Here is a 16,427-nt window from a genome sequence, read left to right as displayed (position 1 = left end):
TGGCTGGAGACCCAAGTCCTGACCCAGGTCTTAGGACTCCTCTCCTCATTTTCTTCTGGCTGTGCTTTCTCTAACATCAGAGGAAGGCTGAGTGGCCAAATATCTCACCCCTTCATCCCATCCTTGCCTGTTGCCGTGGAATGGCTGTGGGGGGCTCTTTGGGACTGATCTGGAACTCTGCAAAGGGTGCCTCTCCCCAAACTCCTTGCAACGCTTGCCGGAAGCGAGAGAAGAGCAGAGGCGGCTGCGGGCAAGTTTCCCTCCTCTGTGCCCCTTGCAAAGGTCGGTTTTGAAAGAGGGCTCTCGATGCTTCAGGCTGTGCAATGCTAGCATGGGCCAGCCCTGGGTCCCTGTGCGGGCTTCTTCCTTCACCATCCCTGGTTCCTTCCTCCTACAAACAAATAGACACAAACCATCTAATGCGGTGTCCTCTCTCTGCAGCCTGGAGGCTTCTGAACCCACCTCTTCCCCGTGGAACTGTTCCTCTGACGCATGCACTAAGTGTGTGCATTTACCGCACACCTCAGCATGGCCGGCAGAATGCATTACGTGGCTCATGGCGCAGGGAAGAAGGGGTCTGCATTTTGCCTCCAGATCTGTAGCCCTTGCTGGAAAGACGTTTCCACTCCAGAAACTATACATAAAGGGATGGAGTGTGGAAGTATAAGTACATGAGCAGAGGCAGTGTGTGTGTGTGTGTGTGTGTGTGTGTGCGTGTCCATGCATCTCCACACCGCACTGGGTCTCTCTAGGGCCTGTGCATATCGCCCTCTCTCCAGGGGGGTCTTTATCAATGGAGGCCAGGTGTCGCATTATTGAAGGCAGTGGGGGGAGCTGTTGACCCCACAACTGCTTGGCTTTTCCCATAGCAAGTGAAGAGAATCTCTCCATATTCTAGAAACACAGGACTCTGCAGTCTACTGAGTCAGAGCCTCCATCTAGCTCAGTATCGCATTTACCCGAATCAAAGACGACTCTGAATTTAAGACGACCCACTTAGACTTGCCTAGCGAGCAAGAGGTGGCTGGTTTGAATCCCCACTGGTCTGTTTCCCAGACTGTGGGAAACACTGATATTGTGCAGCAGCGATCTAGGAAGGTGCTGAAAGGCATCGTCTCATACTGCGCGGGAGGAGGCCATGGTCAACCCCTCCTGTATTCCGCCAAAGACAACCACAGGGCTCTGTGGGCGCCAGGAGTCGACACCGACTTGACGGCACAACTTTACCTTTTACTTTTAAAAGGTAGAGGTTAAATACAGGTCATACTGGAATTTACCCAAAAGGAACAGGACTCTGAATTTAAGATGACCTCCTCATTTCTAATATTAAAAACTTGGGGGGGAGCTATTTTTTGATCTGGGTAAATACAGCACCATCTATGCTGACTGGCAGAGGCTCTCCAAGGTTTCAGGGAAGGGTCTTTTCAGCCCTGCCTACATTTGCCAGGGAGAGAACCTGGGACCTTCTGCACGCAAAGCAGATGCTCTACCACTGAGCTATGGTCCCATCCCCAAAGATCAAAGTGCCTCTGAGTATGTACAGAGTACATAGTTTCTGCCGTTCTGTCTTGCAAGAGCTGCAGTCCTCCTCCTGCAGCCATTCTCCATGGCCACATGTGTCCTTCTCTTCTAACAAAGACCTGCCCTACTTGTTACCAGAATTCCCTGCAACCCCTCTCTAGGGCCCACCCACCAGGTGTACTGATTGGCTGCCCTGGGGTTCACCAGCATGTCAGTCAAGACAAGGGTTCACTCCTTGTTAACTCTTTAGGGGGAGAGGTGGCTGATCACTACACAGCCCGACCTGGAGATGCTGCCAGGGACTGAATTTTGGACCTTCTGCATGCATGCAGGCACTGCCACAGAGCTATGGGCCCATTCCAGGATGCAAATCGGGAGGATTTTATTCTCAGACTTATCACCACCAATGCAATGACAGTTTGCAACAATCCTTCCCGGTGGCACGCTCCAGGGTGTTCCATTGATAATAGTGACACAACTGGCCCTGGATGCAAATATCTCTTTGCAAACCTCTGCACAGCTTCAGAAAGAGGACCACTTGGGGCATCGGTGCAGGCATGGACTCTTTCCCTCCCCAGTGCTGAGTTTGGAGTTTTCCAGATAGGAGCTTTTAGTCCTATCTGGAATATTGCAGCTACTCAGAGGGGACTAATTATCTGCCATTTAATTTCTGGGATGTCTAATGCCCCCGGCAAAAGCTGTGGTCCCCAGGAAACGGAATATGGCATCCCATTTTACAGCCTGTAACTCCGCCGTGCCTGCTCTTCTGAAGAGCATAACACAGCATAACACAATCATTGATTTCCCTTGGCTGGGGGTTGACAGAGGCGGCTTCAAGAGGATCCCTGCCAAATTGCAGTGATGTGTTGCTCACCCATTCCTCTGCTGATGTTCGGGCTACATCAGAGAACAAATGTGGCTATTTTCATTCCGTGACTCACTGCAAAGCAACGAGAAAAAAGATCAGAAGGAAGGAGATGTTTGTTTCTCTCTCGACCAGCTCTGGGAGGAGAGCTGGTCTTGTGGTAGGTAGCAAGCATGACTTGTCCCCTTAGCTAAGCAGGGTCTGCCCTGGTTGCATATGAATGGGAGACTTGATCAGTATTTCCTCTAACAGGGATTCCCAGATGTTGTTGACTACAACTCCCAGAATCCCAGCTGCAATGGCCTCTGCTTGGGGATTCTGGGAGTTGTAGTCAAGAACATCTGGGAATCCCTGTTAGAGGGAAGACTGTGTGAGCACGGTAATATATTCCCCTTATGGGGCCACTCTGGGAAGAGCAGAAGTCCGCACGTTCCCTCCCAGGCAGAATCTCCAAGATAGGACAAGATTTTTTTTTTTAATAGGACAAGATTTTTTTTTAATTGAACCAACAAACTACCAAAGCATACAGTACGTTTCTGAGAGAGACTCCTGCCTGCAACCTTGGATAAGCCACTGCTGCCAGTCTGTACAGACAAGACTGAGTTAGATAGACCAAGGGTCTGACTCAGTTTATGGCAGCTTCCTATGACTCTGTTCAGGTTTGCAGAGGAGATCTGTCAATGGAGTGGCTAGTTCTTGCAGTGTGAGAGAGATGCCAGAGAACCAGGCTTACAATTTTGCCCTCATGACCCTTCGTCCGAAGCACAACATCAGACACTCCCGAACAATGCACAGTTGTGGGTGTGGATTTGGGTGGTTTTGTTTGGGAGCAGCAGGGATGGGGAAAGTGGTGGGAGAAATTGCAGAGACGGAGGCGCAATTATGCAGCTAGAATGAATTCTGCTCAAGCAGCACGTTGGCAGATGTGGGCTGCTGCTTTTGAAGCATCTGAGCAGGCAGCTAGGTTGCTTTCTGGGCTCAGTTTAGATGGCTAGTTCTTACTTTTAAAGTGATGACAAGTTAGAGTTGGGAGAGATTTTGGACAAGTCAAGGACCCTGGGCCTTGCCTCAGCCATCTAGCTCAGTATTGTCTCCAGGGATTCTCAAGGTTGGGTCCCCGGATATTATTGGGCTTCAACTCCCATAATCCCCAGCCAAAGGCCACTGGAGCTGGGGATTATGGGAGTTGAAGTCCAATAACATCTGGGGACCCAACCTTGAGAATTCCTGGTCTACACTGACTGGCATCGGCTCTCTGAGGTTGCAGGCAGGAACCTCTCTCTCAGCCCTACCTGGAGACGCTGCCAGGGTTTGAACCTGGGACCGTCTGCATGCCAAGCAAATACTCTAAGAAGCTGCTTTATACAGAGTCAGACCATTGGCCCATTTCACTCATTACTGCCTGCACTGACCGGCAGCAACTCTCCAAGGTTAGGAGTCTTTCTCAGCCCTATTTGGAGATGCTGCCAGGGACTGAACTGAGACCTTCAGCATGCAAGGCTGATGCTGCCCTCTCATTGAACTCCTCCACCAAATAGCACTTGGTGATGGTGTTTTTCTCCCACCCACTCAAGTTTTACGCACTAAGTGAGTGGTTAGCGATAAAGGAAAGTTCTTTGAACAGCCCTGCTCGCTGCTGCTGTTCTCCTGTTTTCAGGATTTGGCTTTTTTTGTCAAGGAATTAAGGTGACACGCTCTGTTGAAAGGACTTGAAGCGACACCCTGCAGTTCTGCAGTGGAAGGGAAAATGTTTCCTATTGCCATAGTGCTGTAGCTACTCTGGGGAGACAGGGGCGGGCAGGTGAGTAAATCAGTTTGCAGGAAGCCAGCCACCAGTAGGCAAGCCAGGATTTGGAAGCATGGAGGGATGATAAATTAAAGAGCACCGTTACAACTGGTGCTGAGCACATGCTCTTTCCACCCAACAATCCACAGGCTTTGTTGCGCCTTCATTCCCACTCACCATGGGAAAACTGCTGCCTGTTGAGTCAGGCTCTTGGTCCGTCTAGCTCAGCATTGTCTACACTGACTGGCAGCAGCTCTCTAGAGTTTTAGGGCAGGAGTCTCTCCCAGCCCTGCCTGGGTTGTCAATGCTGCTATTTCATTTTGGTAGCTCCGTTCATACATGCGGTGCTTTACACAATACAAGCCGCTGCCCTGCCCTGCAGCAATTCTCAAATAAGCTTCCCCCAGATGTTGTTGGACTACAGCTCCCACCATCCCCAGTCACAGTGGCCAAGGGTGATGGGACTTGTCGTCCAATAACAGCTGGAGACCCAAGTCTGAGAACTCCTAAGGTAGTGGATGCAGGGATGGGAATAATCTCAAGACTTCTCTCAAACATCCTCTGATTTATCTTTTGTGTACTTCTATGGGACAAGAGCTGGTCTGGTGGGAGCCAGCATGACTTGTCCCCTTAGCTAAGCAGGGTCCACCCTGGTTGCATATGAAAGGGAGACTAGAAGTGTGAGCACCGGAAGATTATATTCCCCTCAGGGGATGGAGCCGCCACTCTGGGAAGAGCATCTAGGTTCCCAGTTCCCTCCCTGGAGGCATCTCCAAGATCAGGCTGAGAGAGAGACTCCTGCCTGGAACCTGGGAGAAGCCGCTGCCAGTCTGTGAAGACAATCCTGAGCTAGATGGACCCAGGGTCTCTGACTCGGTATACGGCAGCTTCTTATCTTCCTATGCCCTGGTTTGCATTTGAATGGGAGACGACCTGTGTGAGCCCTGGAAGATAGGATCTGCTCTGGGAAGAGCAAGTGCCTGCTTGCATGCAGAAGGTGGTTTCCAAGAGAGGGCTGAGACTCCTGCCTGCCACCTTGGAGAAGCCGCTGCCAGTCTGTGCAGACCATGCTGAGCTAGAGGGACCAGTGGTCTGACTCGGTATCTGGCAGCTCCCGATGTTCCTGTTGAAATGTTCCTCCTTAGCTGCTCCATAGAAGACACGATCTCATAGCATCACCTGCTGGATATGTAGTGAACATCCACAAACACTGGGAAGTTTCAGGTGTCCCTCCCATCCTGTGCATGTTACTCAAAAGTAAGCTTTGCTGAGTTCAGTGTGACTTGCTCTCAAATAAGCCTGGATTGCAATCTGACAGGCAGTCCGTTGGGTGTGGACAAGCGGAGAGATGACTTGGGGCATTCCCCATCTGTAAAATGGGGATGGTTGCGTGGAGGACCAGTCTTCTTCCAGCAGTGAGCATGACTTATCCCCTTTGCTCAGCAGGGTTGGTCTTGGTCTGTATTTGGATGGGCAACTGCACGTGAGCACGGTAAGATACTCCCCTTGGCGGGTGGGGCTCCATGGAAGAGGATCTGCATGTTTGAATGCTGAAGGTCCCAGGTTCAGTCCGTGGCAGAATCTCCAGGCAGAGCCGAGGAAGACCTCTGCCAGAAACCTACCAATCAGTGTGTAGACAATACTGAGCTAGATGGACCAATGGTCCAACTCGGTGTAAGGGCAATAGGAACATAGGAAACTGCCATATACTGAGTCAGGCCCTTGGTCCATCTAGCTCAGTATTGTCTACACACAGACTGGCAGCGGCTTCTCCAAGCTTGCAGGCAGGAATCTCTCTCAGCCCTATCTTGGAGATGCTGCCAGGGAGGGAACTGGGAACCTTCTTCTGCTCTTCCCAGAGCAGCTCCATCCCCTGAAGGGAATATCTTGCAGTACTCACACTTCTAGTCTCCTATTCATCTGCAACCCGGGTGGACCCTGCTTAGCTAAGGGGACAAGTCATGCTTGCGACCACCAGGCCAGTTCTCCTCTCCATGAATCCCAGTTGCAGGGGAGTGGCAGCAAGAGAGAGTGCCTGAGGGCTTCCCAGGGGCATCTTTTGCCTGAGGGCTTCCCAGGGGCATCTGGTGGGGCACTGTGGGAAACAGGATGCTGGACTAGATGGGTCTCCTTGGGCCTGATCCAACAAGGCTGTTCTTATACTATGTAAATAAATAAGAACATTCCTACACCATAAGTGGCACAGCAGGGAAACGCTTGACTAACAAGCAGAAGGTTGCCGGTTCGAATCCCCACTGGTACTATATCAGGCAGCAGCGATATATAGGAAGATGCTGAAAGGCATCATCTCATACTACACAGGAGAGGGCAATGGTCAACCCCTCCTATATTCTACCAAAGAAAATCACAGGGCTCTGTGGGCGCCAGGAGTCAAAATCAACTTGACAGCACACTTTACCTTTACTTATTTTTTTAATAGGCTCCCTTTATGTGCCCTGGGAGAACTTATGCTCATTTTCCCCTGAGACTTCTTGGGTGTCACCAATGCTGTGGTGACTCTGGCTGTAAAAATGCCACCGTGCAGCCCGTGCTAATTAACGAGCCCATGAATGCTGTTAATTTATCCTTGCGTGCCTGGAGGCTTAAAAAAACCCCAACAATTAACAGCAGAGCAGTGTCCAGTTTTCTTCCCGGTCATGACAAAGAGGATTCTATCTTGCCTTTACATAGGGAAGAGAGCTTGGGTCTGGAGGCCTAGCCATTGTGGCTGAGGATGAAGGGTGTTGTAGTTCAATGACACCTGTGGCCCTGAGCTTGGGGTCCCTGGGCATAGCTGCCGAATGGAAGCCCTTGCCTCAGCTAATCGCAACGGATGTCCCCACCTCAGCTTGCCATTTCTTGTATGAAGCCCTCACAGAACGATAGCCCAACACTGATATTTCCTTTGTCAAGCCCGCAAGCAAATTGTATCATCGGAACATAGGAAGCTGCCTTCTACCCAGTCAGACCCTTGGCCCATCTAGCACACTCAGTACTGTCTGCACAGACTGGCAGCAGCTTTTCCAAAGTGGCAGGCAGGTGCTCTCTCAGCCCTATGTATGTATTGCATTTCTATACTGCCTAGTATAGAAATCTCTAGGCAGTGTACAGATTAAAACATAATATAAAACAAAACATTAAAAATTATTTAAAACCGATAAAAATCTCAATAAATAAACACATCAAAATTTAAAATTCAGTTAAAAGACCGGGAAAACAGGTATGACTTCAAAGTCCTCCTAAAAGCAAACAGAGAAGGAGATGCTCTTATTTCAGCAGGGAGCACCTTCCAAAGCCCTGGGGCAGCCACAGAGAAGGCCCGGTCCTGAACCATAGCCAGATCTCTCCAGACGATCTTAATAGGCGACAGGGTTCACAGGGGAGAAGGCACTCTCTTGAGTACCCTGGATCTAAGAAGTTAAGGGCTGTATAGGTAATAACCAGCACTTTGTATTTTGTTTGGAAACATATCGGCAGCTAGTGCAGTTCTTTTAGAATCCTATCTGAAGATGCTGCAAGGGAGGGAACTTGGGACCTTCTGCATGCAAGCATCTCTTTAGGGGGATATCTTACAATGCTCACACATGTAGTTTCTCATTCATATGCAACCAGGGCAGACCTGCTTAGCAAAGGAGACAATTCATGCTTGCTAACACAAGACCAGCTCTCCTCCCTTCCTGTGATGTACCTGAACCTGGAGGTTCCATAAAGCTATTGCAGATCCTAGCTATTCCTAGACATTTCCTCCTCCATGACTTTGCCCCCTCCCTTTCCCCCCCCTTCAATCTATGCCAGTGGTTTGTTGCTCTTAATTTGTTATATGTAATCTGTTTAGGATTGCCGGTGCTGACTGAAGCTATTCTTGGAGGTTATTCTCCCACCCCACCCCTATTTTTCTCAGCGACAAGCCATTAAAATCTCTGGGATTGCTTTTCATCAGAAGGTTGCTGATTCCTGAAGACTCTTGGAAGTCTTGTCACCTGAAGTGCAGGGTAATAAAGCAATAAAACAAAGAAGCAAGGTTGGCATTTCTCTTGTGGGGAGTGTCTGTGCCTTTCAAGGCAGACAGAAAACACAACAGGGGCAGTGTTCCCCCTACACAGAGGTAGTTGGGGGGAGAACTACACCAGTTGCATTTCCTCCTTGCAGAAAAGTTGAAAACTCTTTTTAAAACAAAGAAGTAAAAGACTCCTTAAAAAAGCAAAATCAGCAACTCTCTTATTTGAGGGGGAAAGACCCTCTCTGGAAAACTTACTGATCAGTTATGCCAATAACCAGCAAGCCAATGATCATTGTTGTATATTTTGGAACAACATCCTTACATGATAAACCTGTACTGGTAGATATAATTTTTTTTTTCTGTCATTATGCTTATGAATTCTATTTGTGTCAAGAAATGCCAAACTACAATTTTTTTTTTTAAAGAAGTGCTCCCCAGCTGACCAACGAGGCCCCTTTTAAAAGTGGTGGTTCTCTTTCTTGAGCAGGAGGGGAGAGCAGCATCCCCAGCACAGCATCCCTCCAGTGGCTGGTGTCTGTCTTGGGTTTCTTTTTTAGATTGTGAGCCCTTTGGGGACAGAGAGCCATTTTATTAATTATATAAGTTTGTACGTATATGTATGTGTATGTATAAACCGCTTTGGGAACGTTGGTCGAAAAGCGGTATATAAATATTCGTCCTATTTCATATTCGTTAAAAAAAAAAAAGGCAGAAGTGGAGACCCTTCCAAGTGGACCTCCTGCAAAAAAAGAAAAGAAAAAGAAATAAATTAAAATAAATTAAATTAGAAGGAAGAGATCAAAAGGAGGCCGTCTTCTTCTTCTTCTTCTTCTTCTTCATCGCTCTCTCGCCTGACCCAAAAGCAGACACGCCACGTGCCCAGCACCTCCCTCGCCTGGGAAGCAGGACGTCACGTGCTCCCGAGGTGAGAACGGGGGAGCCAGTCCTCCTCCGACTCTATGGTGCGTGGCCAGGGACGGGCCCCTCTCCCTTTCCCTTCTCTATGGCCCGAGGGGGGGCGGCCCGGCACTTCGGGCAGGTCACGTGGCGGGCGCGCGGAGGGGGCGCCGAGCGGAGGGAACTCCAGCCCGCGAGCGCCTGGAAATGCGGGGCGAGGTGGGGGCTAGAGCGGCCGGAAGGAAGGAACTGGAAGGTCGGACGGGGGGCGGGGGAGGGAGGCGGAGAGGAAGAGGAGGAAGCCGGAAGAGCGGCCGCCGGAGCTGAGGGGGTCGGGCCGAGGGGGCCGAGCCAGCCAGCGGGGCCCGGCGCAGGCCGAAGGGGGCCCGAGAGAGAGCGGGAAGGGGCGGCGGAGCCAGGCCGGGGCTGGTGAGTGCCCGCCCCTGGGAGCTGGGGGGCCTCCAGCCCCCACTCAACCCCTCCCTCGCCGGCCCCCCCGCCACCTTTCCCCACCCCCCTGTACCTGCCGCTCCCCCCTCCGTTGCCTAGCAACCCTTCCCCCCACCCCCTCTGCCCTTCCTGCCCTTCCTTCTTGGCACAGGCCTCCCCGCTGGGACTCTGGATCTCCCCCCCCCGCACCCACCCCGCTTCCTCCTCCCCTGGCCTCCCCTCTTATCCCGGACTGCCCTGCCTTGCTGCTGCTGCTCCTCCTCCTCCGTATGAAGGTGGGTTCCTCCGGGGCGTAGCAAGGTTGAAGTGGGCCCCGGGAGGAGAAGGGAAGGATGCACCCCCCCCACCCCCGGGCCCCGATGTTGCCTCCCCCCCCCCCGCTTTGCTGTAGAGGAAGTATATGGAGGTAGCGAGAAAGAAAATATTCTTGGCATGCCCTTCTTCTCGCTCTGGGAGTAGTATGGCAGGCTCGCTCCCTCCTCCCTCTGCACTCCCTTCAGGAGGCATGTTTGCACTTTGCAAGGAGAGGGGAGGAGAGGGCAGAGATCAGGTGGTTGCCCAGCCCCCCTTTCCTCCCCGGCCAAGGGACACTCTGCTGCCTCCCCCCCCCACACCCTGGGGCCCCTCCTGGGCCCTCTTGGAGCCTCCCTCTGACGTCTCTGGTCTCCCTTCCAGCTCTCTTTGACCTCTTTACTTTCACTTCCATACTCTTCAGTCTTTGGCTTTCCTTCTCTTTTCATTGCTCCGTCAGCCCTTTTTCTTGGCTTCTAACCCTCTCTCTTGCCTGTTCACCTCTCCCTTGTGGGCCTCTCTCCTCTTCCGTCTCCCTCTCTGCCCCATTCCCAGCTGTCCCCTCTCCTGCCTGTTCTTGCACCCCATTGCATCATTTCAGGTCCTGTGATTCCCCACCCCTCACGTTGACATCTTTACCTCCTTGCCTTGCGTTCTCCTCCCCTACCCCACCTTACCTGTGGTCCTCCTGCCAGGGATGGGTTCCCCTTCCCACCCCCAAGCAGGCCCTGATCTTCATGTTCTCCTCCCTTCCTCTAGACAAGGTTTTCAGTCTTCCTCCCCATATTTCCCAGTACTAGCTTCCTTCTCTACACACCCCCTGACTTTGTTTGCAGTCCTTCTGTATCCATATGTCCTCTGCTATTAAAAGCAGCAGCTGCCCCCTTCTTCATTTACAGTTTTCCTATTTCATCTTTGCGGCCTGATCCTATATACCTTTCCTCAGAAATAGGCACTGTTGTGTAAATTCCACACAGAGCTCCTGCTTGGTTTTCATTCCCACCCCCATCCATTTTGTTTTTCTCCTTTTTCCTTCACTTGCCTGTCCACTCTTCTGCCCTCTCCTCTTCCTTCTCCCCTTCCTCCCCCAAATCTCCTGCCCCTATTCCAGTTGTCCTCTCTTCCACCTGTTCTCAGATCTCTCTGGTGCTTGCCTTTTCGTTGTTCTTCTCATCTCCCAGCTGTCCTCTCTTCCACCTGTTCTTGCGGTTCTCTTTCACTGGGTTTTCTTTCATTGGGCCCAGTCTGTTCTTCTCTTCTCTCCTCAGCCCCACCTGCCAGTCCCTTACCTGCTTCCCCTCCCCCTGGTTTTCTTGTGGCAAGGGTGAACCTTTTTAATGCAAAGGAGAAATCCTTCAAGTTGTGATGCTTATTCACTCATATGTAGGAGAAGCAAAGTCGACCTAAACTGAACTGTGGTATGGGGTGAAATTAGGGGCCTTGGGGAAGATGGCATTGTGCATTACCTTCCACCTGCTGTGTGGATGACTTTGGGCAAGTGAGCTAACTTTCTTTGTATATATAACTCCTGCTAACCAAGCAAAGAGGCATCTTTTAAAAGTGGTGATTGTCTTTATTTAGCAGGGGGAGAGCAACTGGCCCTATCCAACCCCAGCACAGCATCCCTCCAAGATTGTAACCCCTTTGGGACAGGGGGCCATCTTATTTATGTATTTTTCTATGTAAACTGCTTTGAGAACTTTGGTTGAAGGGCGGTATATAAATATCCGTAGTAGTATATATGCTTGTGGGGGTACCATGGCACCAGCTTTGAAAACCCTCGGGTCTGCCACATTCTGTTTGGAGTCTGTATGATGTGGGGGAGCATGCCTTTCCCCTGATGTGTGTATTTGAGAGGAGCAGTTGTATTGATAAAGAGCGTCTCTCCTTTTTACCGTTTAAATCCTGGATGATCTTTCCTTTGCATTGATCCTGTTTAAATATAGCCACGGCGCAGGGCTGTAGACTTCTCATAATATCAGAACCCAGAGTCATCCATTGAAACTAAATGCCAGAAGATTTAGGACAGACAAAGAGAAGTATTGCTTTGTGCAACGAGTCGTTCAACTATGGAATTCGCTGCTGCTGGATGTGGTGACGGCCACCAATCTAGACGATTTTAAAGGAGGGTTAGAGAAATTCATGGGGGAAAGGACTGTCAATGGCTACTCACCTTGCCAGCTGCATACTTGCATCAGCATCAGAGGTGGCATGCCCCTGAATGCCAGGTGCTAGGGAACACCAGTGGGAGGGGAAGGTGCTTGCCGTAGCTCCCGCCCCACCTGTGGGCTGCCCATATGCAGCTGGTTGGCTACTGTGTGAGGCAGGATGCTGGACTGGATGGGCCTCCTTGGGCTGATCCAGCACAGCTGTTCTTACGAGAGGTCTGATCAGTCAACAATAGGACTTTTCTTTCCTTGCCCTCTACCTCAGTTGCTTCCTTTCTCCATCCGAGGTCCAGAGAAAGTTCTAACTGCCTCACAGCATACCCAGCGAACTTTTAAAAATATACCTATCACAGTCTTGGTGATAGACCGTAAACTGCAGCTGCTGGATCAGCAGTCCTACTGACCCGGACGGCACCTCTCTATCCTGCATGAAGCTTTGGTTTGTTTGTCCTCATCCAGCCCGTTACTGGTCCCAGCCGCTGGTACAGAACCACGTTCTCATGAAGCTCTTGCTTGCACTGAACTCTTCTCAGTGCTGATGAAAACACAGGCGCTTCCTGAATTGTGGCGCAAGCGTTTGCCGGCAAGCCACTGGGCTGGGTCACTAACGGGTCTCTGGGTGGGAGCTTGTGCCGCACACGATGAGCCCTTGAAGACATGCCAGAGAGACTGAATCACAAAATAAAGGAATAACACGTAATTGTGGTGAATTGATATGAACGTGTGTGAGGACACTTCAGGGGCTCTTAACAACCATGTTGTTGTTGTTGTTTCCTGATGCGCACATCACCTCCTTCCCAGGTCTATGTTGATCAGGGAGCTGGAGCACCTTCCTTCCAAGGAAAAGTCACACGACACTTGGGGCATTTTAGTTTTTAGAGGAAAGGAGAATGGGGGGGGGGGCATTATGATTGCAGGGGAGGAGAACTGGCTTTGCTGTCGCAAGTGTGAACGGTCGCCTTTGCTAAGCAGACTTTGCCTTGGTTTGCATTTTGATGGGTGACACTACACGTGAGCGCTGTCTGCTGTAAGACTTGCTCCTTAAGGGATGGGGTCATAGCTCAGTGGCAGAGCATCTGCCGCTCCCTGGGTTCCTGTGGTGGAGAGCAGGGATTCTCAGCGTTGGGTCCCCAGATGTTATTGGACTTCAACTCCCATAATCCCCAGGCCCAGTAGCCTTTGGCTGGGGATTATGGGAGTTGAAGTCCAGTGACATCTGGGGACCCAATTTTGAGAATCCCTGTTGTAGAGAGAGTGGACAGAGAGAAGTCCCCCCCCCCGGCTTACAATACTAAAATCAGCAGAGACATAAAGTTAAATGGGTTTGCCCACATAGGGTGGGCAAAAGCAAACATGCTTCACGCATAATTTATCTGGAATTCCCTGACCACAAAATGTGGTGATGGCCACTCGCTTAGGTGGCTTTAAAAGCAGGTTAGACAATCTCACGAGTCTCTCAATGGTTAGCAGTTTTGATGGCTATATTTTAATTTTACTGCTTATCCCACCCTTTCCCCAAGAAATTCAAGCAGCATCTGTGGCATCTCCCAATTTAGCAATAGCACTAGCAATAGCACTTACATTTATATACCGCTCTATAGCCAGAGCTCTCTAAGCGGTTTACAATGATTTAGCATATTGCCCCCCAACATTCTGGGTACTCATTTTACCGACCTCGGAAGGATGGAAGGCTGAGTCAACCTTGAGCCCCTGGTCAGGATCGAACTTGTAACCTTCTGGTTACAGGGTGGCAGTTTTACCACTGCGCCACCAGGGGCTCTTTATCTCTCAACATTTATCTCTCAACAACCCTGTAAGGCAGGCCAGGCTGGGAGGATTTCCCTAACCCAAGATCATCCTTGGGAATGGGGCTGTCACTCAGTGGAAGGGCATCTGCTCTGCATGCAGACAGTCCCAGGTTCAGTTCCTGGCAGCATCTCCAGATAGGGCAGGGAAAGGCTTGCCTGAAGCCTTGGAGAGCTGCTACCAGTCAGTGTGGACAGTATTGAGCTGGATGGACCTGGGGTGTGAGTTAAGGCAACTTCCTCCCAGTGAGTTTCATTGCTGAGTAGTGATTTGAACGAAGGTTTCCCATGCCCTTGACTGAGACTAACAGTTACGCCATGCTGTCTCCTCGTTCAGAGGCTGTATGCTTCTGAATACCAGTTGCAGAGGAGCCCAGCAGGAGAGGGCTATGCTTCCATCTCCTGCTAATGGAATTCCCAGAGGTATCTGGTGGGCCACTGTGAGAAATAAGGCACTGGGCTAGACCGACCTGGGCCTGATCCAGCAGAGCTGCTCTTACCTACTGCGTTGCTGTTCCTCATTTCCTTAATATTGTCTATAGCAGGGGTGGCTCTCCTTGGCTCTCCAGCTGTTGTTGAACTACAACTCCCATCATCTCCAGCCGCAGTTTTGTAGTTCAGCAACATCTGGAGAGCCAATGTTGCCTATCCCTGGATGTCAGTGCATTCCTAGACTTCTCTTTCTCTCTCTCTGGTTGGCTGGGTCCATTCTTGCTTCTCCCTTCTTGTATGACTCAGAAATGAGGCCCACATTTCTAGAAACTTTTTTTTTTCCTTCTTCCCAGGCCTCTGGCTGTTTGCAATTCTGTAGAAGCTCACTGAGCATATGCAGCGTCCCAGATCTTTTATAGATCCATTGTGAAACTGTCAGCGCTTGAGCATTTTTCCAGTTTGGGGCTATACATAGTTTGGCCAGCTCTAGTAAGCTTAAGAGTTAGATGCTGCTTGTGGGGCAGGAACGGAAAATACCTTCTGATTGCAGTGGATCTTAACTGTGGTGAGTGGGATCTCCCCAGTGGGCCATGCGGACATCATTGTCTTGCTGCTAAGAGTTTGGCAAGGGTAAGTTTGGGCTGCCCCATCACCAAAGGATCTCATTGGAGTTTCACTTCTGTCTTGAGGGCCGTTGATGACTGTTGTTTTCCTGGAAGCTAGGGTGGTGCAATTGCGAAGAGTCTCTGGTCTGGAGATACAGATTGAACAAACAGGTGTAGGACTTAAGGATCAGTGTGCAACCCAGCCACATGAAGTGCTACAAGAAACAAAACCCTTAGGACAATTTCAGTACCACACTATTTATTTATTTAGTGCATATTTGTACTGCTCAGTATACAAATCTCTGGGTGGTCTACAGTTTTGAAACAAAAACATCAAGGAAAACAATAAATCAGTTAAAACAGTTGAGAATATAGATAAAAATAACTTTAAAATTTCAAACTGTCGACTAAGAGCCTCATTAAACAGGTTTATTTTCATTTTTTTCTTAAGAACATCCAGAGATGAGGAGGCTCTCATTTTGTTTGGAAGTGTGTTCCAAAGTCCTGGGGTGACCCTAGAAAAGGCCCAGGTTTGGGTCGCCACCAAAAGAGCCGGTGGCAGCCACAATTGGGTCTCACCTGATTATCTTAATAGGTGGTGGGGTTCATGAAGAAGAAGGTTTTATCTTAAATACCTTGGACCCAAGCCGTTCAGGGCTTTTATAGGTAATAACCAGCACTTTGTATTTTGCCAGGAAACTTATTGACAGCCATTGTGGTTCTTTTAAAACGGGAGTACAATGTGATCTCTTCAGGTAACTCTGGAGACCAGCCTAGCTGCTGCATTCTGTTGCAGTTTCCAGACAACATATAAAGGCAGCCCAACATAGGGTACATTGCAGTAATCCAGCCTGGATGTTACCAGCATATGCACCACTCCTTTAAGGTTGTCTTCCTCCAGAAATGGAAGTAGGTGGCATATCACTCAAAGCTGAGGAAAAGCACTCTTGGCCACTGCCTTAAACTGAGACACCAGGGAGACTTTTGAGTCCAGAAATACTCTCAGCCTACGTACCTCCTCTTTCCAGGGGACTGTAACCCTGTCTACAAGAGGCAGATCTAAACTACTTCCTAAGTTCTGACCTCTCGCAATAAATACCTCCATCTTGCTTGGATTCAGCTTCAGTTTGTTTTCCCTCATCCAGCCCATTACTGACTCCAGGCAGGCATATAGGGAAGTTAGACCGTTTCCTGATGAAGTTGACATGGCAAAATAGATTTGGTTGTCATCAGTATATTGATGCACCCAATCCCCTGATGATATCTCCCAGCAGTTTCACGTAGGTAGAATATTATGTAAATGACAATATAAACACGTAAAGGTGTAATTATACATTCATAAAATGTACCAAGCTAAGTATAAGAGCAGTATAAGAAAGCAAAACAGACACCCGCAGTGCTATAGATTAGACTCCACATTTCATTGTACTTCAGTCAGGAACTGAAAGCATCCAGAAAGTTATTTCTTATGTAGTTAAAGCACCATAAGGCTTTTGGTGTTGTAGATGTTAAATCCAGCTCTTGTATTCCAAATAAATCCCCCTCAGATGACCAGCAGCCAGAGTTCAGAATTCTTGTTTGAACTTGAGTGTCATGTAGTGAAGAAC

At 49.8% G+C, this 16,427-nt stretch overlaps 1 protein-coding gene across 1 annotated transcript in view; it reads left to right on the top strand.

Moving 5' to 3' along the window:
- The first annotated feature begins 9,337 nt into the window (after positions 1-9,337).
- RNF216 (ring finger protein 216) overlaps positions 9,338-16,427 on the top strand; it is an 89,237-nt gene continuing 82,147 nt past the window's right edge. The window contains exon 1 of the mRNA XM_053276446.1: positions 9,338-9,498. The gene's annotated coding sequence lies outside the window, so the exon portion shown is untranslated. The remainder of the gene's footprint in view (positions 9,499-16,427) is intronic.

Source organism: Hemicordylus capensis, chromosome 13 (assembly GCF_027244095.1).
Source record: "Hemicordylus capensis ecotype Gifberg chromosome 13, rHemCap1.1.pri, whole genome shotgun sequence".
NCBI lineage: Eukaryota > Metazoa > Chordata > Lepidosauria > Squamata > Cordylidae > Hemicordylus > Hemicordylus capensis.
Note: the sequence above shows the minus strand (reverse complement) of the source record. Positions and strands in the feature narration are given on the sequence as shown.